This window comes from Chinchilla lanigera, unplaced genomic scaffold, assembly GCF_000276665.1.
Source record: "Chinchilla lanigera isolate Chin_1 unplaced genomic scaffold, ChiLan1.0 scaffold00018, whole genome shotgun sequence".
NCBI lineage: Eukaryota > Metazoa > Chordata > Mammalia > Rodentia > Chinchillidae > Chinchilla > Chinchilla lanigera.
The window spans coordinates 1641227-1658687 of NW_004955419.1; the positions used below are offsets into that span (position 1 = coordinate 1641227).

The window sequence follows — 17461 nt, forward strand, 5'->3', positions numbered from 1 at the left end:
TCCCGGCCCCGCCCCCTTGGCGCTCGCGCTTCCGGGCAGGCGCGGACCGGGCCGGCAGCGCGGCAGCCGGTCCTGTTGCAGCAACCGTGGGGCTGGAGTCTCGCCGCGCCCTCGCCGCCGACCCTCTCGGAGGACGGGTGACAGCCCGGGGCTCGACCGCGGAGTCCCGACTCTGGGCGGCCACCCGGACCGCGGCCTTCCTCCCGCCTTGTCGGCGCCCCCTGCCGGCGGCAGCGGGTTCGGCAGCGGGACGCGCTCGGGACTCCCGGAGCGGAACGGGTGGGAGAGCTCAGGACCCTCGACCGGGTCCCTTCCGAGCCCCTCGCTCCCCCTGCAGCAGCCAGGGACAGTGTGGTGCAGCGGTTGTCAGCAGGGCCTGGGGACCTGCCCTGCTGGGTCGCTATCACCTTGTGCAGGCGTTCTCTCGCTCCGAATAGAAACAACACTTTGCAACTCGAGGTTATAAAACTCCAGCCACTCAAAAACGTGCACCTCAGACCCTTGGAGACACCCCTATCTTCACACTCTAGGATGAGAGCGAGAGCCTCACCTGAATTTTCCTCTCAGCTTCGGACGAATTTAACACTCTGAAGACCTTCCCTGTGCGTTTTAGCCCACTCTTCAGCAGTTGTGGCAGAGTTCCTTCCTTCCTCCCTCCTTCCCTTCTAACTTCCCTCCTTTTCTCTTTCTCTCTCTTTTCTTTCCTTCCTTCTGCTTTGGAACAGGAATAAACTGACAGAGGCACCACCTCCTCTTCAAGATAAAACACATTTCCCCACGCCACCTCATCCTTTGCCAACAGGATCCACCCAAGTCATCTCCCGCACACAACAGCTACACTTCGGCAACGCTGCAGGGCACTGCGTGGGCCCTACGGATAGACCACCTTGAATACACAACCCCGTATCGTTCCTATTTCATCCAGGAGGGAGCCGAAGTACTGAGAGACTTAGTGAATTAAGTTCCAGACTCAGAGCTCTGCTTTGTGTTGGAAACAGAACATTCAGAGTGCAGGTCTGAGGTAGCCAGCCTGCAACCCGTGCAGACAGACAGTTGTGCTAATTGCTATTCCTCGGGAGCTGTTCCCTTGAGATGTGTTCCCAAGAGTGAGATCAGCAGGCGCAGGACACAGGAATGCATCATCTTGTCTGGGCAGGTTTCCTTGGGACCCCTGTGCTGATTCGCATGCCCACAGCGCTGAGTTCCTTTCCCTACAGACCAGCTTGGGCCGCGTCAGTTGAACTGATTTTGGCTGAATTTCTTAGTAAGAGTTGGGGTCTTCTTGGCTGTGTGATACAGTATTTGCATCCTTAAGGATAAAGACTGAAATGTTCTCAGCTGTTATTGACTGCTCCCACTGGTCTCTGATACCACCTTGTAATCCCCAGTTTGGCTGCACCTATGATTGGCCGTGTTGACACCTGTGAGCATGTACAGGACACACGTAACTAATGCATGTCCCTTAAACAAAAAACTACATGAAAGCTAGGATTATGGCAGTGCATGCCTATAATCCTAGCACTGAGGAGGCTGAGGCGGGAGGATCACCATGAGTTTAAGGCCAGCCCGAACTACATAGCAAGACTCTGCCTCAAATAACAACAAATTACAAGAACGATTCTGTCCTCTCTTACTCTCCTCACCAGGAGGCACTGGTGTGCCCCTCCACCTGGCTCCTACCTGAGTGGTACTAGGCCAGCAGGGGGAGCCTGTCTCTACACAGGCCCAGAATGTCTGCTGACCTCTAGAAAATCCCAGTGGAGGTGAGGAGTTCTTCCACCCACAGCCTCTGCAGAGCACAGTGTTCCCTCTGTGCCAGGAAGAGCCCTCTTCCTTGGAGCACCCACCCCTTGGCACCCACTACCAGTGTGATGGGGGTCACATAAGCGGTTCATACCTCAGAGCCTCTCCTGTTACATGGTGATCAGACAGGGTTGCAATTTGAAGACCACACCCTTTGCATAATCAAGGCTGGCAGTAGAGGATGCTGTGACTAAGCAAGAAGGCAGATCCGGGTCACTCATTCACCCAGGAGCCTCCGATCTGGGTCAAGGGACCTCACTGTGCTGAGTGCTGGCCTTGCTCATCAGTGTAGTGATGGCAGTAGTACTGATTTCAGTGGATCACTATGATGATATAATGCTTTCAGCAGGGCACACTCAATCAATATTCTAGATCAACAAGAATGCAAGGGAATTTGCCAGGCACACCTGAATCCCAGTATTCTTCGGGAGGCCAAGGCAGGAGGATTACAGGGTTCAAGGCCAGCCTGGGCCACATAGAGAACTTGTCTTAAAAAAAAAAAAAAAAAAGCAGCGAAATAAAGCCTAGAATGGTAGTGAATACCTGTAATCTCAGCACTTTGGGAGATTGAGGCAAGAAGATTGCAAGTTTCAGCCCAGCCTGGGCAACTTGGCAACTTAGTGAGATCTCTCGTTTAATTTTTAAAAAGGGCTGGGAATGTAGGTCAGTGTGAGGGCTCTGAGTTAGATATCTAGTATTACCCAAAGAAGGGAGGGCAAGGGAATAGGGATGGCCTCAAGAACCTCCGCCTGTTTCTGTGCAGCTATTTCTTACCTCCTGGAGAGGAGGCTCGCTTGCTCCTCCTGTCTCACCTGTCCAGCTTCCAGGTGGGCCCAGCCTCCAGGTGGGTCTGGCCTCTCTCTGATCTGAGCTCTGCTGATAGTAACTGGGCCCAGGTGCTGTCTCTGGTGTCCTTCCTTGGTGTAATTTTCTTCCTGGTCTGCTTTCTTCCTGTTTTCCTGCTGATTCTCCAACACTTTCCCTTGTAATTGACTCTCCTGGCATTCTGTACCTCTCCTTTGTAGTAATCACAGTGATAATTAAAAAATTACGCATACTATTTTGTGTTCAGGATGGGGGTCCCTCGCCACTAGCCTGTGAACTCCAGAAGGATGAGAACTTGTCAACTTCTCTCCTACTTCTCCAGTGCTTGCTACTTAATACATATCTATTGAATTAACAGATAACGAGAAGCTACCTGTTTTTGCTTCTAGGTCTACGTTCCAGAAAATAGGGACTATCTTGTTCCATTTTCTCCACAGCCTGCAGAGAACCTCCTTGGTACTGAATAGGCAGCACTATTTGCTGAGTGGAACAGTGAATGAATGAATGGATGGATGGATGGATGAAACCCCCACCTCCCTTCCCCTTTTACCTGCATTGTCTGTAAGGTGGTCCATCAGTGTAAATGATCTAGTGGTCCTTACAGCCTCTACCTGGCACCTTCTCCAGACTCATAAAAATGATAGGTGAGAGAGAAATGCTTTCCACATTTGTAGGGAAACCTCATTTGAAAAAGAAGATTTTCAGGAAAACTTTATGGATCTCTCTACTCAGTTCCTTCAGAGGACCCAGCTTCTGTCAAAAGGGTAGCCTCACTTCAGGGGGCGGGGCACACCAGGCTATGCAGGACTCACCTTGCATTGTCCTGCAAATTTTCATCAGTCATTGATTGGGAAGTTTCCCACCGTAGCAGTAGGCAGCACGGTGTGCCGATTAAGAGAATTTCTAAGTCTTTAGAGATGCTTTTGGTGAATGATTTAGTTTTTCTGACTTTTTCTTATTCAACTGAAAATGGAGACTAACGTGACTTAATTTCTTCTTTTAATAAAGATTTTACTTTGGGGGTGGCTACTGGGGATTGTATCCAGGGAGCACTGAGCTATCTCCCCAACTTTTTTTTTACTTTGAGACAAGGTCTTGCTACGTTGCTCAGGCAGGCCTTGAACTAGCGATCTTCTTGCCTCTACCTCCCAAGTGACTGAGATTTAATATGATCTCTATTAAAATTTAAACCTGGCATCTGCAAATACCTCATGATCTGAGCATATATGTGATTGGTTGTTGTTTTTGCCCTACAGTCACAAAATACAGACTGTATCTCAGAATCAACCGCATTCCCAGATGTGGTGTCTTGAGGTGGACTGTTATAGCTCACGTTGGTTTATTCACGGGCAGTCAGGAAAGTGAATGCATGTGTGAAGATCTACTCTGGCTGGAAAAGGTGCCTGCGCTCTGAGTGTCATAAGCGGGCAGAAACTGGGCGCACACACCCTGGACTTCAGTGAAGTGTGCACACTGCAGAGACAGTGTTCATGCTGCCGCATGTGCTTAATGTAAAGCCAACTTCCCGTCCATCAAACTTCAGACCAGAGACACTGTCGGCCTTCACTCAGAAGTCAGAGGGCTTTGCAGGATGACTTTGATGACCAAGGCTTTTACAAAGGATACCCGGGAAGATGGAAACTCCCCCACAGCCCCAGTAAATTCCCCTACAGCAAATAGTTCCACTGACCTTAGAGGTGACTTCAGTGCTTTCTTCAGAGTTGAAAGCTGTTTAAAAATAAAAATTGTGGCATCAGGTTGCTTGAAGGCCTCACTGAACCTTTCAAATATCAAGAACTGGAGAGTGGGGGGTTCCTTTAATTTCTCTTTTTCTTCTGCCTGTCCTTTATTCCTTTTCCGCTTACAGCAGAATCAGAAGAGAGGAGCCCTTTGGGAACAGAGTCCCTGGAGCCTGTGGGATGGTCCTAACTGTTGCAGAGAAGAAAGTTCATCTTTGCTTCTTGCTGTTATTTTTTTAATGAGCTTTGATGAGAAATAATGAGTCTTAATCAATGTCTATGCTTGTTCACGGCCGCTATGATCTTTGCTGTATGTGTGTGCACTTATATCTGTATGTGCCTGTGTGTGTGTGTGTGTGTGTGTGTGTGTGTGTGTGTGTGTGTGTTACTGGGGATTACCTAGGGCCTCTGAACTGAGTTAGATCCCCAGCCTTTTTATTATTATTATTTTATTTTGAGACAGGGTCTCACTAAGTTGCTAAGTTGCCCAGGCTAGGCTCAAACTTGAGCTCCTCCTGCCTCAGCCTCCCAGAATGCTGTGATTACATCATAATGCCAGGCTCAACCTTTGCTTTTTTGACTCTGGCCTTTGTTTGCAGGTGAGCATGAGCAGAGGGCTCAGCATTTGATTCTGATCCTGCCTTTAGTCTCCACTGCAGAAGTAGTACTTGGGGGAGTGCCAACAGGACCATGCTGCATGCAGGATCCACCGGCAGGTGAGGCAAGCAGTGCCTGGGAGCCCCCATTGTAAAGAACTGCTCTGGTGGATTTATTCATTTAGCAAGTATTGACCAATTCCTTACTAAGTAGCAAACATTGCTGTAGGTGCTGGGAATTTAGAAATGGACAGGGGAAAAGAAATCCATGCTCTTCAGGAGTTTACATGCTACTATGGGAAAAGCCTGTACTCCCACGCACTTTGAAGGCTGAGGCAGGAAGCTCACTGAGAGTTTGAGGCCAGCCTGAACTACATATTGAAACCCTGTCTCAAATAACAACAAGAAGACAAAACAAAACAAAATGAGATTCTGGACAAGGTAATAATACTCCTAAATACTTTTTTCCTTTTTCTTTTTTGTGTGCTAGGGATTGGACCTAGCACCTCATGCATGCTAAACCAGACTCTCTGAACCTCAGTTTTCTCATCTATAAAATGGGTATGGTAATAGTACCCAAAAGGCTGTTAGGAGAATCCCATGAAAGAATAGAGATGTTTTGCAGAGCTTTGCATTTAGTGAGTGCTAAGCCAGCAGAAGCCGTTGCCTTATGTGGGCCTCTGCAATTGGCATCAATGGAGGGGCAACACAATGTGGCGGTGCACCCTGGTTTGTCTCCCCCACCCTCCAGATACCCCCCTAACTCCTGACAAGCTGTCATTCTCTGCTCCCCTTTCATCATGGAGCTTAGCTCTGTGGAATCTTTGCCTCTGGCCACTTAATGAGAAAAGTCTTCAACTGATCTGCCCCTCCTCTCCCTCCCTCCCACCTCATTGCCTGGAGAACAATGTTCAAAGAGGAGGCTGCCTCCCCTGTCAATCAAGACTCAAGAAGCCTTGGCTACCTTGGCCCTTTCTTTATTTTTAATGCCCTGGTTTGAAAGGCCACTTTTTTTTTTTTGCCCTCCCTGAGAATAAGTAGCCTTTTGGAAACTCTTAAGAAAGGTGCTTGGTGGTAAATGAGTTAGTAGGTTCAAATCCTCCAAGGACCTCCTTTTGCAAAGAGAATCTCAGTCCTCTGTTCAGGCTCTTTTCTAGGTCAAAGCACTGTTTATTCCCCTGGCATACAAGCCTGGCTTCGATGACAATATATACTGAGAGGTTGTCCCTAGGACTTGCCTCCAGTACCCATAGGACATTCAGATGAGTGGATGGCTTGCACTCACCCTCTTTGGCAGAACTTTCAGATCCAAAGTCTTATTAGGAGCAGCTCAGCGCTGATTAAGCAATCAGGAAACACCTTCTATGGTCAACATTCACTGAACAAAGTTAAGGTGCTGAGCTTTTCTGAATGTCTGTTTCTTCATGTGTAAGACAGAGATAATAACTGTTCTGATCCCAAAAGGTTGCTGGGAGTAGTACAGTGAGACAGTGAGTGTAAGCTTCATTATAAAGTGCCCAGCGTAGATCAACACTTATTAATGAGCAGAGTTCCTGTGTCCACACTGGGGTTTGCTGGAATGAGACTTTTCCGTCATGTCCAGCTTACCTGGGAACAGTCACATGATCCAAGACATCTGTCTGTCATACACAAGTAGCTCAACAACAGGACCTTGTCTTGCTCTCCTACAGTTCTTAGAAGGTACCAGCATTTCCTGTTGTCAGGGGCTTCCTGTGACTTGAGAACAAGGACTGTGTCTTGTCACCCACGGCGATCCCTGTACCCAGTATCAAGCTGCACTCAAGACAAGGGCTCAATAAACGTTGTTTAAAACACAAAGCTCAGGGGAAAGACCAAGAGGCCGTGCTCCTGGAGGATGAGAGGGCTCAGTACTGGAGACACAGACACAAAGAGCCCTCCTAAGTGGGTAGGTGGCATTCCAACCACCCTGCCTACAGGTGGACAGTTGTCACCATGCCTGTCCTCACTTCAACGTCCTTTCACAACTGCTGCTTGCCCTGTCTTTCCCAAGAGCTGAATGTTGGCAGATCCCAATTCTAAGAGATGATCAACAGCAGCACTCCAGGAGTTCAGGTCTGTGTGTAACTGACCCTGCTCTCTCCCAGTGGCACAGTCCATCCATGGTCACCTGCCACGGCCTGTCCATCAGCAATCCTGGACCACAGCACATTCCAGGAGCCCACCGGTGGCACAGCCATTCCTTTCAGGAATATGCATGGTGCACTTTTATGTTTTGCTGCTATTTCAGCCTCTGGGTCCTTCCATCAGTTAAGCCTCTGCAGTAGAAAGGGTTTCTTGAATTCTGAGGCATATTTCAAAGGACTTGACTTCTCTCTCCCAACCAGGAGACCCAGGGACTTAGAACTGGAGGAAAATATGTGAGCCTGGCCCTTTCCGTACTCAACAGAATCAAGCTATGTTGTTTGGCCTATGAATCTCTCCAAATACCCATAGTTATGTACCGGTGTCACCTCTTATAGATGGGAATGCTGTTTTTAGCAGGAGGAGAGTAGGTATGACAGTCTCACTTATAGCAGAAACAGTTTGCGTGGAGCTTGGGCTTCAACTCTGAGGACCATCCCATTTAAAGAGCAAATGAATTAAAAACAAGTTTGGGGAACTACGATCATAGTCTGTGCAGAGGAAGCTCAAAAAAAAAATGTTGAGGCCGGGCATGGTGGCACACGCCGGTCATCCCAGCACTTTGGAGGCTGAGGCAGGGGGATCACCACAAGTTTGAGGCCAGCCTGGGCTACACAGCGAGTTCAAGTTCAGCCTGGACTACATAGCAAGACCCTGTCTCAAAAACACAGGAAAAAAAAAAGTTGAGCAAAACAAGCCAGATGCAGATGAGTATTTGCTGTACCACTTATAGAGAGTTTGAAGATAGGCTAAACTCGTGGTGCTGCTGTCGGGGTAGGTTCCCCTCAACAAGAGGAATGAGAACGCTGAGTTCCATGTTTTTGGATGTGGATACTGGTGACATGGGTACATGCCTTTTGTGAAAATTTGTTGAGTTGCATATATATGATCTGAACTCTTTTATGCTTGATCATACTTCAGCTACAAAAAAAAAAAATGTGTGGTCAGCAGGAAATCCTGAGGTCCAGGAGTAAATAGCACAATGACAAAGTAAGCTTTGGTGTAAGTTTCTGTACATTTAAACTAACTCATAAAGCAATAAAAAGAACAGTGCACCTAGCCCAGCTCTCCTGTGCTCACAGGGCCATAAACTCTCCCAAGAGAAAACTTTCTTTTCACGGTGAACAAGGGGAGGAACTCTCACCCAGGGTCTCTCCTGGGATCACTGTCTGTACAAGTCCTGTGTCATCACCCCCAAGGGAGGCCAGGGGTCACTAGCTGCTAGACGGTGCAGCTGCTGCCGGAGAAAGTCTTTAAGAACATGTAACAATTTTGCCTGGAGCAGATCATGGTCATATTTGGGGAGGGGCTTCTACCTCGGATTCAGAGGCCACCTTTCTACCCCACAGAATTCCCCCCAAGTGCCACTCTGATCACAGGACAAGCTGCCTCCCAGGCTTTCTGTAAAATAACAAGTCAACTTTCATCCTGCCCAAGGCGGAGGGGTTCTTGTGAAGGGAACTTTTTTTGACTCTGATAAGATTACTCAAAGGACAAGGAAAATACCATATTTAAAGCCAGCCACCCTGGCCATTTTTCTAAGATCAAAAAAAAAAAAAAAAAAAAAAAAAAAATTGGGGAATTCCCCTGCACCTCCATTTGCAGAGAAGCTGGAGAGCCACCAGGAGCAGAAGCAGTTTGGCTGCGGTAGTGACCACTGGTTTGCCACCCCCAGTGCTCAGTTCCTGATCCCGGGCCCCACATGACAGCTGTGACAGCTGCTCACGGGTGGTGGAGGAGCAGCAGGGGCCCTCAATGGGTCAGCACATTTCAGTTCCCAAGAAAGGACAAAATGAAACACGGCAAAGCCAACCTTGACCACTCAGCAATTTCTGAAGCAGTTCCTGGATTGGGATTGGGGTTAGCTGGTCATAAAAAAGAATCTGTACTTGCAGATGATTGAATTTATAAGAGGGAACACAACCAGCAATGGGACAGTTTTGCACATTTTAAACTCTCAGCAGGAGAACTTGATGTCTCTGTCTCAGAGAGTATTTTGGTCTCCCCAGCCTCACCTTGTGAGCGCTGCACCTATACCTGACTCAGGACCATAGGAGACTGTTCTGACTTCAACCAAACAAATTCTTGTTGGGTGCCAAGCCCTGCATGGCCAAGAACACAAAATCAAGCAAGTCTTTGCATCCTTCTGGCCCTCACAGTACTGGAAATATACACACACTTGATGCCTACAGGATGACCCAGCTGGAGCTTCCTGGGAATTCTAAGGAGGGACAGATGCTGCTGGGCTGGGAGAAGAAAATTTCTTAGAGGAGGTGGTCTTAGAAATAGCCCCGAGTAGTGGGCAGAGTTCTGGCAGGAGAGGACATAGTGGGTGTCCCCAGCAAAGGGTATAGCATTAGCAGTGCTCATGGATATAGGGGAGTTGAGGGAATACCCAAGGGAGATGAGATTCATCTGGAGAGCAGAGTATGTAGAATGGAGAAGTAGGGAAGAAATCAGCCAGAAAGGAAGTTTAAGACCAAAGTCTAGAGAGCTTGGGCCAGCTATGGTAGGAACTGGGGATACCATGAAGGTTTTTGAGGAGGCTGGTAACTGGAGGGGAAAGAGGCAGACAGGAGAGCACAGGGTAAAGCAGAGTAGGGAGCCAGACTGGTGCAGTAAGCCAGGTAAAGGAGAATGAAGACAAAAGCAGTGACAGTCACCTTCCAAACGTGGGTGTCAGATTGAATGGAGTATATAGATGGCAGGAGCTGGGGCTAATGACAAGACCATCACAGCTGCCCTTTCCCGCAAGACCATCACAGAGAGCAAGAGGTAGGTGTCACTCATTTAGGACTCTGATAATTTTTTTTTTGAAGGCTGATGACTGCTCTGTTTATTAAATGACCACTTTGTGTATTAAATGAGGTCCCTGTCTTAAGTACATGAAGACAACAAAGGCACTCTTACAGAAATCCAAAAGACTGAGAAAAGAACATGTTACACTTGAGCTGGTAGCATTGGGAACTGGGCTGATAGGCTAGCGTAGATAGGCTTGGGAACAGCACAGAAATTGTGCTTGCATTCCAAGTCTCCCTCCAGATCTTGGCATCACACACGTGATGCTAGTATCACTGGCATGCAGAATGCAAGAGTTGTGGTGTCAGGGAGTATTCTACCAGATTTCAGATGAAGGCCTGGGAGGCCAGTGGCCCCTGAGATGGGTTGTGTGAAGCTGTGAGAATGAAGCCAAAGGTTCAGTGAAGACCCTACAAAGTCAGAAGTGGCAGGAAGATGGAACATCTGCTGAGGCAAGCTGCAGACCATGAGCAGAGGCAGTCCGAGAAAGAGGCCACGTGGGCAGCAACTGGCATGGCCAAAGGAGTAGGGCCCTGTAGAAGTCACCCTTTACCACTGTTTATCCTGGAAGCTACAGGACTTACTATTTTCCCTTATGAGTCTCTGCCTTCTTTTGATCCAGTTCCTTTCTATACCCCTATTCCTCACTTTTGGAATGAAAATGTTTGCTTTGAATTATACTAGAGGAATTGTTAATCGGGGTTTGCACGCACACAAACCCCAGTGACTGGAGGGTGCTTGACCAGTGCCTGAAGCAAAAATCTTAAGGAAGAAAACCAAGCTTAGAAGGAACCTCCGCAGTTCTTGTTCTTGGAGGACTCTAGGTGATCAATGGGCCCCCAGGAGGCCATCGAAACTGGGCTTGCCCCATTTCATCACTGATTTTTAACTCAACCAACCTGGACTCCTGGTCCCTCCTCCCTCCAGGTACCTGCTCCACACCCAGGAGACTCCATTGGCAAACCTATTATTAGTCACTCAACCCACACAGGGAATGCAGAACACACACCACATCCTAGGTGACATCATTTCATAAAGTTCATCTTCCTAGGAGGCTTGATGATCCCTTACTAAATCAAATCCACCCTCATTGGCCTGGTTATCAGGATTTTGGGTGGCAGAGTCAGGTGACCTACTTTAGAGTTCCAGCTCTTCCACTTACTTCATCTCTTTGAGCCTGTTTCCATTTACCTTTCAAGCTGGGTTGTAGTAAAGATCTAGTGAGATATTACATGGAAATAGTGCATAGAACCAGACATAGGTAAATGCTCAGTGACTGATCTCCATTACATGGTGGCCACTTGGCACCCAACTACTTTTACTACTGGATTCCCACAGCTACCATCACACTTTCCCCCTTCCTCCGTGCCTTTCTTCACTTTTCCCTCTGGGTAGGAAGGTTTCTTCACTCCACATGTCCATAGGCTGGAGTCCCACCCACCTTCCAGCATGCTCCTACTCCTCCCATTGCTGTGTGAGTCGCTGGCACTTCTTTTTATATCAGAGATACCTACTTTAACCTGTGTCTAGAATGTAAGCCCTAGGAGAGCAGGGATCTTTTTAAAAGTCCATTTTATTGGCTGATAATATCCCAGGGCAAACAATATCATAGAGTATTATGCTGGGAATGCGTGTGTATGTGTGTGTGTGTGTGTTTTCAAAGCATGACTCTGCTCCCTACAGGACCCCTTGGGAATCTGTTGCTGATTTATTCTACAGCTCCCATGCTGTCCTTGTGAACTCAATGTGCTAAACTATGGTGGGTACAATATGAGAAAAGGGTTCTGCTCAAAAAGGGAGTGGGGAAGTCCTACAAGATAGATACGGTAAGAGCCACGCATGGTGGCACACATCTGTAATCCCAGCACTTGGGAGGCTGAGGCAGGAGGATTGCCATGAGTTCCAGATCAGCATGGGTTACAAATGAGTTCAAGGCCAGCCTGAACTCCATAGTGAGACCTTGTCTCAAAAAGATAAAAAAAAAGATAGTAATCTTTGATGGCAAGTTTTGTGTCTTTCTACTCTAAGGTGGTGATAAGTGATGAGCTAACTGAAAATCCAAAGAAACACTGAGGATAGTTATATAGCATTCAGCAGAAGTGGCTGTAAGTTGGGTCTGTTCAGATCAGTTAATTGTTTGACTCCTGTCCACAGCTACCAGTGTCCTGACTACCACCCACTTAGCTTGGTTTAAAAATGGTTCTCTTGAAGTTGCTGGTTAAATCTTGCTTACAACTCTGGATTCCTAAAATTTAGCACATTATGTAGTATGTTCCTGTAGCCCCAGGTACTTGGGAGACTAAAGCAAGACTTGAACCCAGAAGTTTGAGGATAGCAAGACTCCATCTCTCTCTCTCTCTTTTCTTTTTTTGGTCTTTTTCAGACAGGGTCTTGCTATGCAGCTCAGGCTGGCCTTGAGCTCACTTTGTAGCCCTGGCCTCGAACTCGCAACGATCCTCCTGCCTCAGCCTCCCGAGTGCTGGGATTACAGGCATGTGCCACCATGCCTGGTAAGATTCCATCTCATAAATAAATATTTAGTATATAAAGGATTGAATGATTGAACCAAAAAATAGACTCTGGATACATAGGTACTTTGAGGTCTTCCATGTTTGTCCTAATTCTAGGCAACTGTATGATTTTTTTTTTTTAGCATTTTTTTTTTTTGTTCGTTTGTTTGTTTGTTTTTGGAGGTAGGGCCTCGCCATGTAGTTCAGGCTGGCCTTCAACTCAGTATGTAGCCTAGGCTGGCCTTGAATGCACAGCTGGGCTTCCCAAGTGCTAGGATAACACACATGTACTACCATGTCAGGGCCAACTATATACTTTTTGAAGAACAAATATAAATGCAACATGTTAGCATTACTAAAGTCATAACAGTGTTTTGTGATTTTGTTTTTTTGACCAATCTATTATCATGTGGTGAGGGAGGAGGCTTTGCAAAGTATTCCAATATTCAAAATGATTCTTGTGTTTGAAGAGATTGGGAACAGTTGCTCTGGGAGTCTTGGGGAGCCTCTCCCAGCAGAACTGCACAATAACTCCTTGGCAGAGCTCCTTGTGTGACTCATAGACCTCAACGCTGCCCTTTCTAATGTCAGGTAGTGAGAAAAGACTCATGCCACGCCCCCTTTAGAGCCAATTCACATCACTTTTTTTTTCCACGTCAGTTTTTATTACTGTAATCCCCCATACTGTTTGGCCCAGATTCTGTGTGTTCCAACTATAACATTCTACTGTTAAAGCTCAGATTGGCAAAGTCGTAATTTGAAGGTTGTTGGAAAGCAACTTTGGGTCCTTAATTAATTGTCACAAATTTTAGTATTAGAGGAAGCACCAAATAACGTAACCATCTGCTTTAGCTTGTGCCACAATCTCTCTGAAAGCATGCCCTTTTAGAACAAGCTTCCCAGCAAAAATTAACAGAATTAGTCACTTTTTGAACCACAGGGTTATTTGTTTCACTTTTTTATGGTGCTGGGGATTGAACCCAGGGCCTTACACATGCTAAGAAAGTGCTCTACCCTGAGCTATGTCCGGGAGCAGTATGTTTAATGAGGAGTATGGCAATTCATTTTGTGCTACCACCTAAGCAAATTTCAGCTGTGGGTTATTCTGCTGTTACCTTTCACTACCAGAAATCCTTTTCTAGACAAATCCCACTGCTCTCTTCTGTCTGACTTTAACTAAACCAGTGTCTAGTATTATAGCTTAGTATCTGCTCAGGTATAAAATCTTTCCTTTGGGTTGAAAAGAGAGCCTACACTTATTTCAGAATTGTCAGCTAAACAGGCAATTTCAGCAACTTTGTAAGATCTTTGGCCTCCCATACTTCTTAGAAGAGTTCTTCTTTTGTTTTGTTTTTGCAGTGCTAGGGAAGGAGTCCTGAGCCTCATGGGTACCAGCTAGAGTGTTCTGCCACTGAGCCACATCCTTGGTCTCTAAGTCCATGGCAGTATCTGACGGATAAACACTCAACCATATATATGCATTTTTTTTTTTTTTTTGAAGTTCAGCTGTATTGACAGCACGTGTATTGACTGTGCTGGGGCTGCCATTCCTGCTTCTGGGGAAATTGCTGCCCAGCAGGGGACATGGGTGTGTATTATGGTTTATATGGAGAACAGTCCCCAAAGTCCGTAAGCCAGGAAGATGCACTCATAAGCAGAGCTTCTGGAAGAGGATTGGAGCATGGGCTGTATAGCTGACTTGCTGTTAGCAGGGAGGGTCTGGTCCAAGAGGTGGGTCACTGGGGGTATGACTTGGGAGGGTACATCTCCCTTCCCAGTTCCTACCTCTTTCTCTATTTCCTGGCTGCCATGATTTAAGTTCTTCTTCCACTATACCCCTCTGCCATGCCATTCTGCTTTGGAGCAGGCTGAGTGTGGACTAAACCATGAGCCCAAATAAACCGATCCTCCTTTAAATTGTAGGTGTTGGGCGATGAGAAGGTAACATACTGTGGGATGGTGAACAGTGACAAGTGCCACCACAGAGCTAAGTTTAAAACGAAATGGGAACTCAGTGTGGTGGCCCATGCCTATAATCCCAGTATTCTGGGAAGCCAAGGCAGAAAGATCAAGTTCAAACCCAGCCTAAGCAATTTAGTGATTTAGTGAGCCCTATCTCCAAATATAATATGAAAAAGGGCTGAGGGCTGGGTGTGGTGGCACCTGCCTATAATCTCAGCACTCAAGAGGCTAAGGCAGGAGGACTGCTTTGAGGACAGCCTGGGCTAGTGAGTTCAAAGACAGCATGAACTACATAGTGAGACCCTGTCTTTAAAAAAGGGACGGGGGCTGGGGATGTCACTCAGTGCAAAGGCCCTGGGTTCAATGCTAGTAACATACACACATACCACACACAATGGGATAACTAAAAGTGGTGTAGTTTTGAGGGTACACAGGGAAGCAGCCACAGAAACTATTTTTGCGGAGCTTGGCAAAATAGAAAGGAGCCTTGAAGAGGACAGAGTTTAGGAGGGGTGGTTGGAAAATAGAAGAATGAATATTCAAAGCAGACAAAGTCATCTATGCAAGGACTATGAGAAGCTGAAGAAGAGCAGCCAGGTCCCAAGTGGGAAGCAGCAAATAAGGACAAATAAGGACAAATGATGTCAGACTTGGAAGAGTCCTGGATGCAAAGTTGACATCTGTCTGGTGGCCGCTGCTTGGGAGAAGATGGGATCAGATCTGTTTAGAGCCTTGGAGGAGTCAAGGGGAAGACACTGATGGGAACAGAAAAGGGTGGGCCGCACCTACGACACAGAGATAAGCAGGCTCCGCTAAACATACACAATCTCCTGGAGATAAACACCAGGGCAGAGTCCGATAAGCCTCTGGCCTTTGGAACTCCTCTCTTCCTGGGGCACTGGCAGCAGTCTGAGGCTCACTCTGGACATTAGCTGGCAGTCACAATGACAACAGCATGCATAGTTCAGTGGAGTCCAGAACTCGGCCTGCCTGGATTTGAATAGGGCTCTGCCACTCTGGTGCTGGTTTCTGTCTCTGCAAGCTCGTGTCCTGCTTTAAGGGACAGCACCCACACCAGCACCTACCTCAGACGGTTGGTGTGAGGGCGAAGATTTAATCTATGGTCTTGACACTGGAACACAGCAGACCTGGTAAGTAAATGTCAGCTGTAGCAAGGGGTGAGCCTTCGGTGGGCCCACTCCTAGGAAATTAAAGCTGCTCTGGCTGAAAGGGGATGAGGCCTCCTCTTTTCCCCTGCCCATTCCTTGGAGTAGGGCTTTATGGACCTTTTCTGCCAGGCTGAACGATCCCTGGGCTCTCCCTTCCCGGGGTTAATTTCTACATGGGTTTCCTGAACCCAAGGAGTTGAAGTAGATGCTGATGCCTGAAATCTCTGTTTTTCCTCAGACAGCAGAGTTTCACAACCCAAGCAATACTTGGCATCACCCACCTACAAGCACCAGGACAATCCAGCAAAAACCACACTGGCCAGTGTCAAGCTGGGCAGTGTCTGCATGTGCAGAAAAATTGTCTCTCACCCCAGATTCAAATAACCCTGCTGGTCAGGCGTGGTGGTGGTCCATGCCTGTAATCCCAGCACTTGGGAGGCTGAGGTAGGAGGATTGTTCTGAGTTTGAGGCCAGCCTGGGCTACAAAGTGAGCGCAAGGCCAGGCTGAACTGCATAGCGAGACCCTTCTCAAAAAAACAAACAAACAAAAAAACAAAACAAAATCAAATAACCCTGCTGACCTAGTAAAAGGTTTCCCCAAGAGAGGAAAAAACCTCCCCAACGATATAAAGTTATCATCCTTTCTTGCTACATGAAGTGATCTGGAAGGAAATTCTGATAAAAATGAGTTAATTCATGGTAAGTACTTAACAAATGTTAAGCATGTGACAGACCTTCACTTAGAGCATTTTACTCAAATACAACTCTCCTTACTCCTATTAAAGTAGATATGATACTCAGTGGGCTCCGTGACTGTTCAGAATACATAGAACTGCAGTTTAAAGAAATTCTGAGGTAGGAAGATGGCAAGTTTGAGTCCAGCCCAGGCAATTCAGCAGCTTAGCAAGACCCTGCCTCAGAAAAAAAAAAGCGGGGGAGCGAAAGGAAGGAAGGAAAGGAGGATAGGAGGGACCAGGTATGCAGCTCAGTACAAAGGCTGAGCAATCCCCGGTATCATAAAAAACCCAAGAAAAATTCTCTTGTATCTTTCAGAGAAAAGATGCTTCATATTATGATACACTATATAAATGAGGCAAAAACTAATGCTTTCTAGGTTGGCTCAAGATCACTTTGCCATCATTTTAAAGCCTACAATTTCTAGCTAAGCCAGATCCTGCAGGAACTCCAGCAGTGCTTATAGACCTGGTATCCATCCATCATGTCCACAGTGCTATGCAGTTGAGGATCCTTTCAGAGAACCCTAGTAAGTGAGATTTTATCACAGCACTCCTGACCCCAAATTAACAAGAAAGGAGTGGTTCTGGAGGCAGCCTTCCACTTCCATTCATCAAGGTTAGCTGTTATATTGGGCAGACCGTATACTCTGGGGAGTAACTAGTATCTTATTAAGTTATAAATACACTTAATGAATTCAGTACTGGTTTCTTATTTTTGGAATATGAGGGACAAAAAATAGAACTCATAGTCACTAGAGTCTAAGTAAAAAGCCACTATTTTTTATAACGTGTATTTACCTACAATACTGCCTATGAATTATGTTTTTATAGAGCTTTCATGCGCCTTCAAAGGACAACTGTAACTCTCTTGTAACTGCATCAAGCTATTTACAAGGCTCAACTGGCTTATCTGCTTGGAAAAATTACAAGTGGTACAAGATTTCAAAATCAAATGCTTCGTTTGATTCAACTAGTCAAACCAGTTCAGAAAAGACTAAAGGATTTTTCTCTCCACCCCCACCAGCCCTGTGGTTTCTCCTGAAGAGAAACAAATGCCCATCTTCATTCACTTTTTTTTTTGCAATGCTGGGGATCAAACCCAGGGCCCCAAGCTAGGAAAGCAGTCCACCACTGAGCCACACCCGAGCCTGAGCATTT

At 46.8% G+C, this 17461-nt stretch overlaps 1 protein-coding gene across 5 annotated transcripts in view; it reads right to left on the minus strand.

Annotated features, from left to right (window-relative positions):
• Positions 1 to 4335, minus strand: part of Zbtb34 (zinc finger and BTB domain containing 34) — a 37214-nt gene extending 32879 nt beyond the window's left edge. The window contains exon 1 of one of the 5 annotated variants that reach the window (XR_001233642.1): positions 4319 to 4335. The gene's annotated coding sequence lies outside the window, so the exon portion shown is untranslated. Of the gene's footprint in view, positions 1 to 1680; positions 1833 to 2577; positions 2601 to 4318 lie in introns of those variants that run through there. The other 4 variants (XR_001233635.1, XR_001233637.1, XR_001233639.1 and 1 more) reach the window with 4 other exon arrangements.
• Positions 4336 to 17461: the final 13126 nt, after the last annotated feature.